The sequence below is a fragment of the Homarus americanus genome, unplaced genomic scaffold, assembly GCF_018991925.1.
Source record: "Homarus americanus isolate GMGI-L3 unplaced genomic scaffold, GMGI_Hamer_2.0 scaffold52806, whole genome shotgun sequence".
In the NCBI taxonomy this organism is placed as follows: Eukaryota; Metazoa; Arthropoda; class Malacostraca; order Decapoda; family Nephropidae; genus Homarus; species Homarus americanus.
In genome coordinates, this window is record NW_024720773.1 from 10,362,459 (window position 1) to 10,378,760 (window position 16,302).

Here is a 16,302-nt window from a genome sequence, read left to right on the forward strand (position 1 = left end):
AGGGAGGGGTGAGGGGGAGGGAGGGGTGGGGGGGGAGGGAGGGGGAGGGGGAGGAGGGGTGAGGGGAGGGAGGGGTGAGGGAGGGGAGGGGGAGGGGGAGGGGAGGGGGGAGGAGGGGTGAGGGGGGGGAGGGAGGAAGAGGTGAGGGGAGGTGAGGGGGAGGGAGGTGAGGGGAGGGGTGAGGAGGTGAGAGGGTGAGGGAGGGGTGAAGGTGAGAGGGAGAAAGGGGGGAGAGAATAATGATGGAGATGAGGGGGATGGGGGTTAAATATTAGAGGGAGAGATGGAGGAGAAGAGGGAGGAAAGATGGAGGATGAGGAAATGGAAGGATGGATGACAAGAGAGGTAGAAGGGGAGAGGGGGGGGGCGCATGGAAGGGAGAGAGAGAGGATGGGGGAGGAGAAGTCATAGGGGGGAGGTGAGGTGAGGTTAATCTTGAAAACCCGATTTGACACAGGAAGGGAGGAAGGAGGGAAGGAGGGGAATGAACTCTTTTGTTGCACTAAGGAAGGATGGTTGGCTGGACTAACAAGGGAGGGAAGGTGAGGGGTATGAGGGGAGGGAAAGGGGAGGGGAAGGGAGAGAGGGAAAATATGAGGTGGGAGGATAGTAGATGTTAAAGTGGGGAAGGATGGTTAGACTAGGTTAGGTTAGGTTAGGTTAGGTTAGGTTAGGTTAGACTAGGTTAGGTTGGGTCGGGTTAGGGTCAACTATCCCAAGCAATGATGCACCACTAGTTGACACCAATTTAACAGCGTCTACGTGTATGCGGGCAGAACACAATACCTGATCAGTGTCTATTATGAGTGATGGTGTAAGCTGTGTTGCGGTGGTGATAGTGAGTGACAGTGATGGTGACGGTCTGGTGATATTGAGAGATGGTGGTGACTGTGTGGTGGTGGTGATAGTGAGAGATGATGGTGACGGTCTGGTGGTGGTGGTAGTGGTGACTGCCTGGAGGTGTGATGGTGAGATGATGGTGACAGTGATGGTGGTGGTGGTGATAGTGAGAGATGATGGTGACGGTCTCGTGGTGGTGGTGGTGGGTGGTGGTGACTGCCTGGAGGTGTGATGGTGAGATGATGGTGACTGATGGTGACGGTGTTATGGTGGTAACTGTCGCGAGGTGTAATGGTTGGTGATGGGAGAGTGAAAGAGGTGAGAATGACAATGATTGATAGCAATGAGAATGAGAGTGGTGTGAGAGAATGACGCTAGCAGTGAGAGAGTGTGAGAGAATGACGCTAGCAGTGAGAGAGTGAGAGCTAGGGTGAGACATGAAGCAGGCCACAACGAGAATTTAACACCTTAACCTAACCTAACCTGCAAAGCCTAAACAAACGGTTCTCTCACTTCCCTCCCCCCATTACTAAATCCTCTGACCCCATCACCACACCACACCATCACCACACACCACACCATCACCACACCACACCACACACCATCACCACACAACGAGACCTGATGCTGTTTTAATGGTGGTGATTCTGATACTGTTTATGATGATTCTGATACTGTTTATGATGATTCTGATGCTATTTATGATGAATCTGATGCCGTTGATGGTGCTGATCTCCTCGTTAAGTCATCCCGTTAGTTTCATCTCTACATCTTGGGTTAAAAGCAACAACCCTGGTAAGAAGGTTTCAGAGTGAACCCCAGGGAGGATTCATAAGTGTTCGGATACTCTTTCTGAAGCCTTATTGTTTTTGGTGTTTTGTTTTTGTAACTCGTTGTATTCAAAGGGTTTCAGTCTTCGTACTCAAGGGGTTTCAGTTATTGTTGTACTCAAGGGCTTAAAGCATCGTACTCAATGGGTAATGTCTTCGTATTCAAAGGGTTTCAGTCTTCGTACTCAAGGGGTAACACACAGGTAGACAGATAGACTCATTTCACACAGCGACAGAGAGCAATATACCCCCGTTATTCTTCCTACTGTAGACTGTAGAGGATAATGAAGACAGTATGACACCTACGATGAAGTTAGTAAGGATGAGGTGTGTGTGTGTGTGTGTGTGTGTGTGTGTGTGAGCTGATATATAAAGGGGGGGGAGGGGGCGGCATTACAGAGTATACAGTCTAAGTGAGAGACGTGAGGTAGTAACCAATGGAGAGATAATGTGGTGAGGAGGGGTGAGGAGGGGTGAGGAGGGGTGAGTGACCACCTTGATGACGCCACGGGAAGGGGAGGGGAGGAGGGGGAGAGATAAGCCCCTCACTAACATATTACTCAACTACCATACATACATACATACACATACATACATACATACATACATACATACATACATACATACATACATACATAGGCCTAAAAGTTATGAGGTGTTGTAGCAGTGCTCTCAATTAAAAAAAATAACACCTATACTGTACTCAACATGGGGAACTGTACAAGCCTTTACATAGATACGTGAACCCGAAGCAGTAGATTAATTAATATCAATCCCTTTTGTTTCACTCCCTATATTGAATCCCTTTCTTCCCTCCCTCTCATCCCCCAGCCCTTTATGGCAGCTCGACCCATCCCATCCCCTCCCTCCTCAAGCCCTACATGACAGCCAGCCCCATCCCTCCCCCTCCCTCAATCCCAGCCCCATCCCTCCCCCTCCCTCAATCCCAGCCCGACCCGACATACTGTACTTATCACGGACACACGGATGGACGAACCTAAGAACAAGTACACCATTGACCTGAACCCACGGACGTACAGCATGAACCCGACAGGAGCTTCTGTTGACCGATTAGACAAGAGACTAACACAAGACTCAGAGAGAAACGTGCGGGGTAAAAACAGCCTGTTGTCTCATTATCATTCTCCTCTCTCCCCCTCACCACCCAGGCACATCCGCCTGGGCCAGAGAGGGACGGGGAGGGGAGAGGGCAGTAGATGGTATGAGGGAGATAAGGGGGGGGAAATAAGGAGGTGAGGTATTAAGGAGAAAGAGAGAGATAGAGAGAGAGAGAGAATATAAGATAATGTGACAAATAAAGAGAAATTATAAGTTAAAAAAAAGACAATAGTTAACCCAACACAACCTCACAACCCAAACAATAACCCTAAACAACAACAACAGCCATTAACACAAACTCAACTTTTATAATAAAACTCAAACTAAATACTAATAAATATATATATATTTTTGGTCTAACTTCAATAATAAAACAAACGCGAGGACCCAACAAGTCCCTCAGCGCCTAGGCCAAATGTGGCGCAGAGGGTAGGTAGGGGTAGGTAGGCATAGGTGGAGAGAAGTCTGAGTAGGTAAGAAGGCAGGTAGGGCGAGGAGGAGGAGGGAGGAGGAGGAGGGAGGAGGAGTGGAGGGAGGAGGGAGGGAGGAGGAGGGAGGGAGGAGGAGGAGGAGGAGGGAGGAGGAAAGGATCATTATAACTACTCTTGTATTGACCGCTGCCTGCCTGCCTACCTTCCTACCTACCTCTCCTTCCTCCTCCCCCACCATTACCAGTACATAATAGTCACTACCACTACACAATAGCTAACATCACTATACTTCACCATACTAGACCTACTATAATCACCACATCACATATCACCACCTTCATCATCATCACCACCACCACCACATAATCACCAACACCATCGCTAACACAACCATCAACACCACACTCCGCCCCATCACCACCAATAACACCACTACCACAATCGGATAGTCCTCACCACAACCACACCGCCACCAGGGCCCTATTAACTACTCTAGTGGGAAACAGGTGACAGCTCCATCCCATCCCAGAATCGACTGTTCACTGCTATACTAGACAGGGCGTTTACAAAGTCCCTTGGTGTCCGTGTTTACAGAGTGACGGCCCTAAACATCGAAAACACCGAAATATTGTACACCCTCACCCCTCACCCACCCTCACCCCTCAACCACATCATTTTCTACACACGGATTCCTCCACGCCATCAACCAGAACTGTAAAGAACGCAACAGAACGCTCCAAGGACGCACCAATTCCCCGTGAGCAAACCTGAGGAAAATATGCCAACGGACATGATGAAGAAAATTAATGAGATTCGTGAAGTTGTTTTTTTTTTTTTTGTATGTATAAAATCCTCAAGAAAACAGGAAAAAATATTGGTGGTAGAGAGAGTCGGACGAAACACCACTCAACACAAAATGCTCAACACTCGAGACAAAACGCTCAACACTCGACGACACTCTGGACAACAAACACAACAATTAAAACTTTTTGGTGTCAAAGTTTTAAGCACCTGAGTGAAATGTAAAACGGGGAGGAGGATGAAGAAGACAGAAGGAGGAAGAAGGAGGAGGAGGAGGAGGAAGAGAAAGCAGAAGAAAAGGAAGAAGGAGAGAAAAAAGGTAATCCAGTTTTCACATCTCAAAGGATTAAGTCAGTAATCTGTGTTCTTAAATCGTCAGTCTATAAGGTTGAGAAATTTATAATCTGACTCAGGGGAAAAAACTTTACTCTTATGCCATTTCACCTGTCAGTTGTTAGTGGTGTTTGGTGTGGCTGTGGTTGGTGTGGCTGTGGTTGGTGTGGCTGTGGTTGGTGGGGATGTAGTTGGTGTGGCTGTGTTGGTGGGGATGTGGTTGGTGGGGATGTGGTTGGTGTGGGTGTGGTTGGTGTGGCTGTGTGTTTGGTGTGGCTGTAGTTGGTGTGGCTGTGTTTGGTGTGGCTGTGTTTGGTGTGGCTGTGGTTGGTGTGGCTGTGTTTGGTGTGGCTGTGGTTGGTGTGGCTGTGTTTGGTGTGGCTGTAGTTGGTGTGGCTGTGTTTGGTGGGGATGTGGTTGGTGGGGATGTGGTTGGTGGGGATGTGGTTGGTGTGGCTGTGTTTGGTGGGGATGTGGTTGGTGTGGTTGTGGGGTGGCCTCGGCTACACTGCAGGCTGCCTGACTTAGTATGCCGCATTGAGAACCTCTATCAGAATAACTCCAGACAATGGGGATATATATTTAAAGATCCGGGGACACCTGGAGGAGAGGGAGGAGGAGGGGGAAGGGGGAGAAGGGGGAGGAGGAGGGGAAGGGGAGAAGGAAGGGAAGGGGGAAGAAAGGAGGAGGGGAAGGAGGGGGGATGGAAGGAGGGAAGAAGAAAGGAGGTGGAGGAGAGAAAGGAAGAAGGAGGTAGAAAAAGGGGAGATAGAAAGGGGTAGAAGAGGAGACAGAAGAAACAAAAGAAGAGGAAGAAGAAAAAGGAGGAGGAAGGAGCAAGAGGAGGAGAAGGAAAACACCAGGATGGACGCAGTGACCACCACCACCAACCACCACCACTTACCACCACAGTCATCATGAACGCAGTGGATCAATAATTGACAACCCTACACACCTGCTACCCCACCCCCCATACACCTGCCTCCCCCTCCCCCCCAACATCAACCTTCCGCCAACAGGCCCATCCCTCCACCCGCCCCTCTTCTATACATGCAATCTCTCCCTCTGCCCCCATTTCTCTGGTCCCCTCCCTCCCAAACCCCTTCCACGTCACCCTCCCCTCCCTTCCCCAACACACCGCCCTCCCATCCATGAAACCACTACAGCGTATAATAGTTCGTTAGTCCACTCGTATTGATAATTTGTTCCAACGTGTTGTCAATAAAATGGGGACAATATAACGGTACTTGTCTGGCTCTCTGGCTGACTGGCTGGCTGGCTCTCTGACTGGCTGGGAGTGGGGTCGAGTCACCACTAAGTTGCTATACACTAGTGAGTCACCCTGTTGTTATATACAGGGTGTCTCAGAATAAAATACACACACACTTGTCTTACAGATTTACAGAGGTCGCTTATACTTTACGACATTGAAGGTAATTTAAAAGAAAATATTGACAATTCTATGGATATATATATTTTTTTTATAATATTCAAAGCTGAGAGACACGTGTATTTGGATCGTTGTTTTTACAGGATCATTCGTCTCTGCCTAAAAAGACGACTTCCTCTCTAAAAAACACGATCTTCTTAAAAATCCTAAAATCACAAAAATTCCCTAAAATGACAAGAACTCCCCTAAAAAAATCCTTAAAATACAGAAAATCCTTAAAATATGTTTAAACTCCTAAAATCAAAAAATTCCAAAATGACAAGAACTCCCTAAAAAATCCTAAAATCACAAAAATCCTAAAATATGTTTAAAAAATCCCAAAATCACAAAAATTCCTAAAATGACAAAGAACTCCCTAAAAATCCTTAAAACAAAAATCCTAAAAATATGTTTAAAAATCTAAAATCAAAAATTCCTAAAAATGACAAGAGCTCCCTAAAAAAACTTAAAATCACAAAAATCCTAAAAATATATTAAAAATCCTAAAATCACCACCACCGTTCCATTAAAATAACACATCTAATAAACCCGACCTCAGCAAACGCCAACATCCCCGCACACCCCCACATCCTCCCGGTACACCCTCCCTCCTGCACCCTCCCTCCTGGTACACCCCCCCTCCTCCTGTACACCCTCCTCCCGGTACACCTCCCCCTCCCGGTACACCCCCACACCCTCCTGGTACACCCCTCCTGGCACCGCCCCCTCCCGGTACACCCCTTCCCTCCCGGTACACCCCCTCCGGTACACCTTCCCCTCCCGGTACACCGCCTCCCCTCCCGGTACACCCCATAAACACCCCATATACGAGTCCATTCTCCACTAGTGACCAGTTTCCTGTTACCGGCACTATATGGCGGTGATGAAAATAAAAGCAAATTTACAACAGCACTTGACCTAAACGCCTGTACCTGTGTGTGTCTGACTGAAACGTGTCCGATTCTGATTCCGGATAACTTGACTGATTCTGATTCTATTTCCGGATAACTTGACTGAAAATATTTCTGAATAACTTGACTGATTCTGTTTCTATTTCCGGATAATTTGACTGATTCTATTTCCGGATAACTTGGCTGAGTCTGATTCTACTTCCGGATAAACTGATTCTTTTCCGAACTTAACTGATTCTGATTCTACTTTATTTATGTGTGTGTGTGAATATTTCTAAATAAAACATCCGATTCTAATTATTTCTGACAGGTGTGAACGCGGCCGTGTCATCATCATCATTATCATCATCATCATCACCATATCATCATCATCATCATCACCATATCATCATCATCATTATCATCATCATAATCATCATCACCATATCATCATCAATAAAGTAAGGAGTCGTTCCCTCCCATTACAATAACCAACACTGTAGCCTACTTATTTGTTACAACACAACACTAGCACAATATCACAATACAAATATCATAAAAACTTAACGAATGGTGATAGCTGACACAGTGAACATTGTCAGCTGAATACAATGAGAATACTGGTAAAAAAGTATATTTCCTTGTCGTAAATTAATGTATATATACAATTTAAAAGGCTATGGTCATTATTCTCAAAGGGTTAAATAAATATTCCACTAATAAACTTATATATAAAATAAACCAGAAAATAGAGAGAGAAAAAACGAAATAACAAAAATTCCAACCAAACAGATAAACACCTCTAAGGCTTATAGAAAATGTCACTGGGCCTACTCGTGACACTAGGCCTAATCCCGTTAACAAATAATTATATTCGACTAAAATACAAACTGACATGTATAAAATAAATACTCCTGGATATTCTTACGAGATAAATAAATAGTAAAAAATAAAATAAATCCTAACGTAACATTGTCGTAAGGTTGTGGTGTGGTGGCTGGCGAGACAGGTAGGGAGACTGCCAGGTAACTCGCGTAATTACCGGGGCCCCAACACCTGACGGCCTGGGGGGTGGAGGAGGAGGAGGGAGGGGGATGAAGGTGGAAAGGGAAGAGAGGGAGGGACGCTTCCGGTGTGTGGTTAGTAAGTGTATTGTCGATGTGTGTGTGTGTGTGTGTGTGTGTGTGTGTGGTGTGTGTGTGTGGTGAGTGTGGTGTGTGAAATGCTCTCTCTCTACCTCAAACACACACACACACACACACACACACACACACACACACACACACACACTCACCACTCACCCTGTCACCCAACATCACGTTTTATTCTCACTTAATTATATCAATTCCCCCGACAGGATAACGCGGCAGGTAACTGTGTCCATCCCACGACTGAAAATACCGAACTTATTCACAACATATTTCTGTCTCCTGGCATTTCATTTTTCACCAATGTTTTAACGAGTTTTACCTTCGGGGTTGTTAACATAATTGCACGCCGAATATCTGAATTCCTGGAGACTTTTTATAGGTATTAAGCAGAAACCTAACCTACCCTAACCTAATCCCACCTAACCTAACCTACCCTAACCTAACCTAACCTGAATTCATAGATACATTTAATACTTCGCTTCTCACTACTCTTCAGCCTTAAGCGAGGATCTGTCACAAAACATAGAAAGTTATACTGAGTGAAAAACCATAACGTATTGTACACATCCAGTCTTTGAATCATTAACTATATAAACAACACTTAAAAAAAAGATTGAGTTTTTATCAGGTGAACCATCAACACTACACGGTAATGAGGACATAAAAATACTACAACCACTAAAATCTGACCTTGATTCATATTCTTGACCTCTCATGTACACACGTCAAGTTAAATCTATTCAGGAAAATACGAGAAGAAAAAAAAATCAATGGCATTTCTTCCTCTAATTTTAATAATGAAGGTCTAGCAGTCATAGTGTACAGCAACGAGATGGAATTAATACCGATTTATTTTTAGTTTTAGTTTTAGCTGTTTTATTTTCCTGTTATGGCTTTGCTAGTTATTATTACCACACTATAAAAAAAATATATATCCTTCTCATTTTAATTACCCATAAACACATCTTCCAGTTCAAGATACAGTACACCAAATTATTCTGAAATTTGGCTTTTGTAATCATGTATCCCAGTTCGATTTATGTTATCTGTCAACACCGAAGCTGACTGTAATCAAAGGGGTGGACACTGTAATAGCCTAGAGTATACAGCTAGTGATGGTGGTTCCTCCTTCCCCTCCCCCCCTCTAGGATGACGTCATTTTGCTTGTTCTGCCCTACACATCCGGACGTTGTGTTTCCGCCACTCATGTAAACATCCCCACACAAACACGCACATGTGAGTACAAATACACACACACACACACACACACACACACACACACACACACCTCCTCTGATATGCTGAGCTCAAAAATTATATTAAAAAGAAAAACAAACTACACTTATTTCCTGGGTACACAACACCTACACCCTCACAACACACCTCACATCTACACCCTCCACAGACCGGTACACTTTGCGTAATCTCAAGCAAACCGTTGCATTTACCGGAAAATTTACCGGTCATTACTGGCGTTCCGGTGTGCTGGTGATATAGTGAGCCAGAGGAGGGGGGGGGGAGTAGGGAGGGGTGGGAGAGGGGAAGAGGTGGGAGAGGGGAGAGGGAGAGGGGTGGTAAAGTAAACGATGAATAGAGAGAGAGGGATAATGACGTCACATGAGCACCTAAGGCAGTGAGGAGGATAAACAAATGAACAGGAATCAGGTGACGTCAGAGGAAGGAACGTAAGGAGAAAACATGATGTCAGGTTGTTCGGTGACGTCACAGATGGGCACATTAGAGATAAGGATGGAGTCATTACATAGAGGGAGGAAAGTCACTTGACGTCAGAGTAAACAACGAGGTTGGGAGGGGAAGTCACGTGACGTCAGAGTAAAACAACGAAGCTAGGAGGACGTAAACAAAATCATCAGCGTTGGTAGTAGGTGGTAACGTCTGGTTAAAAACACGATTCACATAACAAACTTTCATTAAAAAATAGTCATACCTCATTATAGGTTGTGTGTGTGTGTGTGTGTGTGTGTGTGGTGTGTGTGTGTGAATGGCTACAGTAGCATCATATAGGATCAGTTCAAGGATCCATCCACAGTTAGTACACACACACACACACACACACACACACACACACACACACACACACACACAAAAGGTGCCACTGTGCAAAAACTTTTAACCGACCCTAAACTACGGCCTTTAGATACAAGATAAGAGGGAGGAAAAAATATAGTGAGACCCAAGAGGTTTACATCAATAGAGTGACGTCAGGAAAGTGTGTTGGTGGTGACTCATACAAACAAGACTGACCCGCCCTGCCCCGCCCTGCCCCTCAGATACCTCCCCTTTCCCTTCATCTCCCCTAACTCACCTACCCCTCCCTTCTCCCCCTAACTCACCTACCCCTCCCCCCAACTCACCTACCCCTCCCCCTTCTCCCCTAACTCACCTACCCCCCCCCCAACTCACCTGCCCTTCCTCTTACCCTACATACTACTCCCCGCCTACTCCTCTCCCTCACCTGTTCTCCTCACCTGCCGTGTATAGAGTAATTAACCCCTCACCTATAATACCTTCCCCACCTATCGTATCCCATAGGTGAGAGGAGGGTGGGGTGGGGGAGAAGGTGAGGGAGGTGAGGAGAGGAGATGGTAAGAGAGGCAGCGAGGGGCAAAAGTGACACCAGCACACACACACACACACACACACACACACACACACACACACACAGTCAGTTATAAAGACGACGTAACCATGGCCAATAGTGGTTTGTGACCCTTACCCCAACACACACCTACGTACACTACACCTTCTGCAGTATATATACACCTGACCTCTACACCTTGAATACCCTCTACAATATATTGCTAGGGGGCTGGGGTGGGATAAGGAGAGGAGGTTAGGTGGGGGTGATAGGAGAGGGGGGTAGGTGATGGGGGTGGGTGTTAGGGGAGGTAGTGATGGTGGTGGTGTTAGGAGGGGATAGGTGGGGATGGTGTTAGGGATGGGGGGTGATGAGGGTGGTGTAGGGAGGGAGGATAGGTGGATGGGGAGTGTTGATGGGGAAGTAGGTAGGATGGGGATGCTAAGAGGAGGATAGGAAGCCATATAACGTTTAGTCAGCTGTAGAGTCTGACCGTCACTAGAGCAGGATAGTGGGCGTATCCTCATCCTCCCCCTTCCTCTTCCACTTCCTCCTCCTCTTCTTCTCTCTCAACTCCCCTTCTATTCCCTGTCACTCCCTCAATCCTAATACTCTTCTCTTTTTCTCAACCTATTCTTTCTACCTCTCCTCTCCTCTTTCTCCTCCTCTTCCTTGTCATCTCCCCCTTCCACACCTGCAGCTGCTTCTCCCTTACACTCTCTTCCGCCTCTCACCTTCTCCACTTCACCCCCCACACAAACACACTGTCCTTCCTCCTCATCCTCTCTTCTCTTGTACCCTCTCCCTCTCTCTCTCTCTCTCCTAAAATTACTTACTCTATGGTTTCGCCTGACTTCTCTACTCCACCAACTGCTTATACTCCTCCTCCTCCACCCATCTTCCTACTACCTCGTATGGCATTCTCTCCCACGCCACATCAATTATTCCATTCATCTATCGCCCTCACCTCTCCCTCATTAATTATTTTCTCCCTCAGCCCCCATTACCATAAGTTTCCATCCCCATAATTCTTCGGTTTCTTCTTCAACTTCCACCAATCTGCTACTTGACCCAAACATATTTTTTCTTCATCTTCCAAAATTCAAGAAGAGAGGAAGTAGGGAGATAAGGAGGTGAGAAGACAGGGAGGTAGGAGACGAGTGGTAGGGAACAGGGAGACCAATGAGTTAGGGAGATAGAGTAAGCAAAAAAAATGGGAGACCAGGTAAGGAGATTAGAGAGAGAGAGAGAGAGAGAGAGAGAGAGAGAGAGAGAGAGAGAGAGAGAGAGAGAGAGAGAGAGATATATATATATATATATATATATATATATATATATATATATATATATATATATAGAGAGAGAGAGAGAGAGAGAGAGAGAGAGAGAGAGACCCACGTAAAGGTACCCACCAATAAAGTGGCTCCCTATTACCACCACCACCTGCGCACTCCAACCATTAATTACTAGACAAGTGCCTATGTAAACACGTGAGCGACGCCAGCCACCTCAGAGGCAACAACCGACTATCCCACACCCCCGCTATCAACCTCTTGAGCACGATGGCCTAAGCTGCCACACTTGAGGGAGGGAGAGGGGGGAGGGGGCTATGAACACACCTGAGGGAGGCACAACTTCCGACACTCACCGCTCATAAAGCTCCCTACAATGGTGGTGTTGTTCTGGGTCCAGGTGCTACAACACGTCGGCAGCGATAAGTGTGTTAATGTACTACTTACTTACTTATAGGAGTGAAACCTTTTGCCAGTCAGGTAGGGGAGGGCGGGGGGGACCACACCTGCCAGGTTGATTGAAGGGAACTCCATAACCCTGCCAGCCAGTCTGATGAGATAGAGACCGACGCCCCTGCCATCCCTGTGACGAAGAACACCCCAGGCCACTGACAGCTGGGTAAGGGAGACAGCAGGGCAGGAGGGGCCAAAGCCGTGCTAGGAGCAGCTCAAGCCGAGATTTTACGAGGTAGTGAGTGTACCCGGCGGGCCATCAAGATTATTGAGTAGTGCCAGCGTGGGCCAACCCCCCCCCCCTTGAACTGGCCCGCTACCTCCCTCACTACCTGACTCCTCTCCTACCTTCCTGCTGTTGACTTTTTCCTGCCTGTCTCACTATCTGTCTCGCACGTTGCTGCTGCAGTTTACTCTTCCCTGTCTACAGCCTGTCAACCTCCCTAATTACTGCCTGTCAATATACTTCTCTGTGCCTGTTTATTTCTTGCTTACCTCCCTGTCGCTCATGTCTATCTGCCTGTCTCTCTCCCTGCCACTACCTGTCCATCTGTTTCGCTGTTACTGTCTAACTTTCCTGTCTGCCTCCCAACTTCTGCCTTTGCCTATACTGAACTGTCTCCTAGCTGCCACATTCCAACCTGCCTCCTTATCTACCACTGTCTGTCCATCACTGACCATAACCAACTGTTACTGCTCACCTGTAAATACCCGCTTGCTTCTCTTCTTCTTTTTCCTATCAATTTTCTCCTCTGCCTTAATTAATTTCATTCTGCGTCCCATCTCCCCATCTTGCGTCCCATCTCCCCATCTTGCGTCCCATCTCCCCATTTAACGCCTTATGCTGTATGTATTCCACGACTCGTAATAACAAAATAAAATAAAAAATAAAAATCGTGAATTGAACCTTGAAATAGCAATCCCTCGTATCTCAAACACCTAAGGATGAATCTGATTATGACTTAACCTGAATCCACCCTGAACAAAATCAATACCTCACCTCCAAGTTACACTAAGATAGCCTTACTTAATACCAGTTTAAAAAAAAAAGACACAAATTAACGAACAGAATTAGAGCGAATTCCAATCATGGGAAGGGAGAGGAACATCTAAGATTGGTGAAGTTAATATGACCACCAATCCTAGTAGGTTAGGTTAGGTTAGGTTAGGTTAGATTACGTTAGATTAGGTTAGGTTAGGTTAGGTTAGGTTCGAGCCCATTGGACTTACACGATCTGGTCTGTTTGCTTGGATCTACTTATCGCCAACATGTAAACTCAAAACAGTATCTACAGCTTGGTGGAGATGGTCTACTCACCCCTGGTGTACGGTGTCCTCTGGGCTGAATAAGATCGTCTGTTGTTAGTCAAATAAAATATCCAAAGTGGCGTCCCAGTAAAGTGGTTAAAGGAGAGAAAGTACCGTATATTTACCGTTTAATATGTGACGGTACAGTATATCTACCGTTTAATAAGTGACGGTACAGTATCTCTACCGTTTAATAAGTGACGGTACAGTATATCTACCGTTTAATAAGTGACGGTACAGTATCTCTACCATTTAATAAGTGACGGTACAGTATATCTACCGTTTAATAAGTGACGGTACAGTATCTCTACCATTTAATAAGTGACGGTACAGTATATTTACCGTTTAATAAGTGACGGTACAGTATCTCTACCGTTTAATAAGTGACGGTACAGTATATCTACCATTTAATAAGTGACGGTACAGTATATCTACCGTTTAATAAGTGACGGTACAGTATCTCTACCGTTTAATAAGTGACGGTACAGTATATCTACCATTTAATAAGTGAAGTTACGGTATCTCCAGGGTTATATTAAAACTAATCTACTTATCAACTAACTTTATAAACTCATTAAAAACTTTCTAAAGAGATAATCAAACTGTCCTTCAACGACCAACACAAACTACTTAATCTATATACTTCTCAATTATCCCCAAAACAAGTGACTCAAGTGACTATTATCCCCAAAACAAGTGACTCAAATGACTATTATCCCCAAAACAAGTGACTCAAATGACTATTATCCCCAAAACAAGTGACTCAAGTGACTATTATCCCCAAAACAAGTGACTCAAATGACTATTATCCCCAAAACAAGTGACTCAAATGACTATTATCCCCAAAACAAGTGTAACATCATCACTACTAAATAATCTGAAGCACTCTAGATATACCATTACGACTTCTGAAATGCTTAAGACACCACTTGGGGAGGCGAGACGATGGTTAATATTTTTTGAGAGTCGTACTATGTATAAATCTCGTAACTGAAGATATAAGGATGAATCTAGCTGTTGACTTAAGCTCTAGTATAAATAAAAAACACGACCAAATCAGCAACGATATTATAAACATTATCTTAACTCAATATTGTTGCTGTTGTTAGAATGTTATTATTGTGTTTTTATCAACGGGGGTCTTGAAGCGTGTAGGGAGGTTAGTAATATAATAACTCAACAATGATAAAACAGTATTAGAGAACTGTGGATAATCATAGTACGAACATGAAGGAATCTGCTGCCATTTATTATATTTTGTAAATTATTCATTACTTCTAGGTAAACTTTTGGTAATTTCTCTCTCAAAAATTATCTCGTTTTACGTTTCATTTTTATCCACGTTGGTGAATGATGATGTTTCGTGTTCCTCCCGATCTTCAGACACAGGCATATAACCACAAACGTTTGGACCGTATGCTTTACATGACCCTACGAACGTTGTAGTTGTGGTTCATACTGTCTCATTAATGGTAAACCTTGCAGCACTGGTTCTCCCCTGCTTGGGAAATGAGGAGCCCCTTACACTACGGTAATACTAATAGGAATTATTTTACAATTGGACGCTCAAAATATATTTGCAAATGAATGGTTGCTGTAGGTAGAACTCACCCATTTCTATCACATTTCCTTGTGGTATTTTTATCGAAAATTCTGCCAAGTCGCCGCGAGTTGGCTGCTTGTTCACAACCGACTCGGTCTAAGTGTACTCTCACGTCCACACACACAAAAAATACGTAAAATTACACCATTACGCTTCAACAAGTTGCTTTCATTGGTACAGTCTCACCCAAAAGCTCTTTAACTCTCCCAACCAGCTATTGCCGCACTGCCCGCTTCAGATGTTTGGAACTGTCTCAATACCAACCGGAACATGAAACCGATACGAATGAATCTAAAGGTTCGAAGTAACAGACTCAAGTTCATACATCTGAAGCAGGCAGTACAGCATTAGGTGGTTGGGAGAGTTAAAGAGCTTTTGGGTGAGACTGTACCAAATAACAAAATAAGTATTTATTGTTTAATATGGAGGCCCCAATAGGAAGTTAGGTATGGTTCGATGAGGTTTCTTTGGTTGGTTAGGTTAGGTTAGGTCAGGTCAGGTCAGGTCCAGGTCAGGTTGGTTAGGTTAGGTCAGGTTAGGTTAGGTTAGGTTAGGTCAGGTTCTACATTAGGTTCATTATTATTCATTAGCGACGGAAGTGCATAGATCTAAAGTTACTCAGAATAATGAGATGTATATTACATGTGTTAAAACTGTAAAATCGCTCTGAGTCCACTTGTAAAAATTTACCGACTAAGTAATGGTATACAGGGACACCTTTCATATCATCCAACATTGACATTTTGCGAAAGACTACTGTTAAACGCTAATTTGCCACCACAGCTCTGGACAAGCGCACCCAACACCGTTATTTCCACTACACATTCTAACAAAATATCGTGACACGAGTTGAATACTAAATTAAATTCAGAAACACGGATTTACCGGGAATTTTATTTGTACCCTGAACCACTAGCAAAGTAAGGCATCGAACGCCAATGTCAGCGAGTCTGCTGCCGCCCACTACTGCACTTGTCACTTTTCACCACCCTCGGCTCCTGCACACCAGTAACTCCTACTCACCTGGTCGTCCACAAGACAGTGGAATCGCTACGGCGCGGGAACCGACGAAATCCAGGGCCGCATCTTACAACCAGTTCCGTGACACATGGCTACCCTAACATGACCTGTGCCATCACATGACCCCGCTGTTAGCAACGTGACACTGCGGTGCAGCTCAAACCTGCTCGTCACACAGTTGGCTCCACACTGCCTCCCAGCCG

The 16,302-nt window shown here is 45.1% G+C and overlaps 1 protein-coding gene across 2 annotated transcripts in view; it reads right to left on the minus strand.

Annotated features, from left to right (window-relative positions):
- The window catches only part of LOC121861062 (neurotactin-like), a 96,997-nt gene extending 80,695 nt beyond the window's left edge, over window positions 1–16,302 (minus strand). For both annotated transcript variants that reach the window (XM_042358592.1, XM_042358593.1), the window contains exon 1: window positions 16,103–16,302. The gene's annotated coding sequence lies outside the window, so the exon portion shown is untranslated. The remainder of the gene's footprint in view (window positions 1–16,102) is intronic.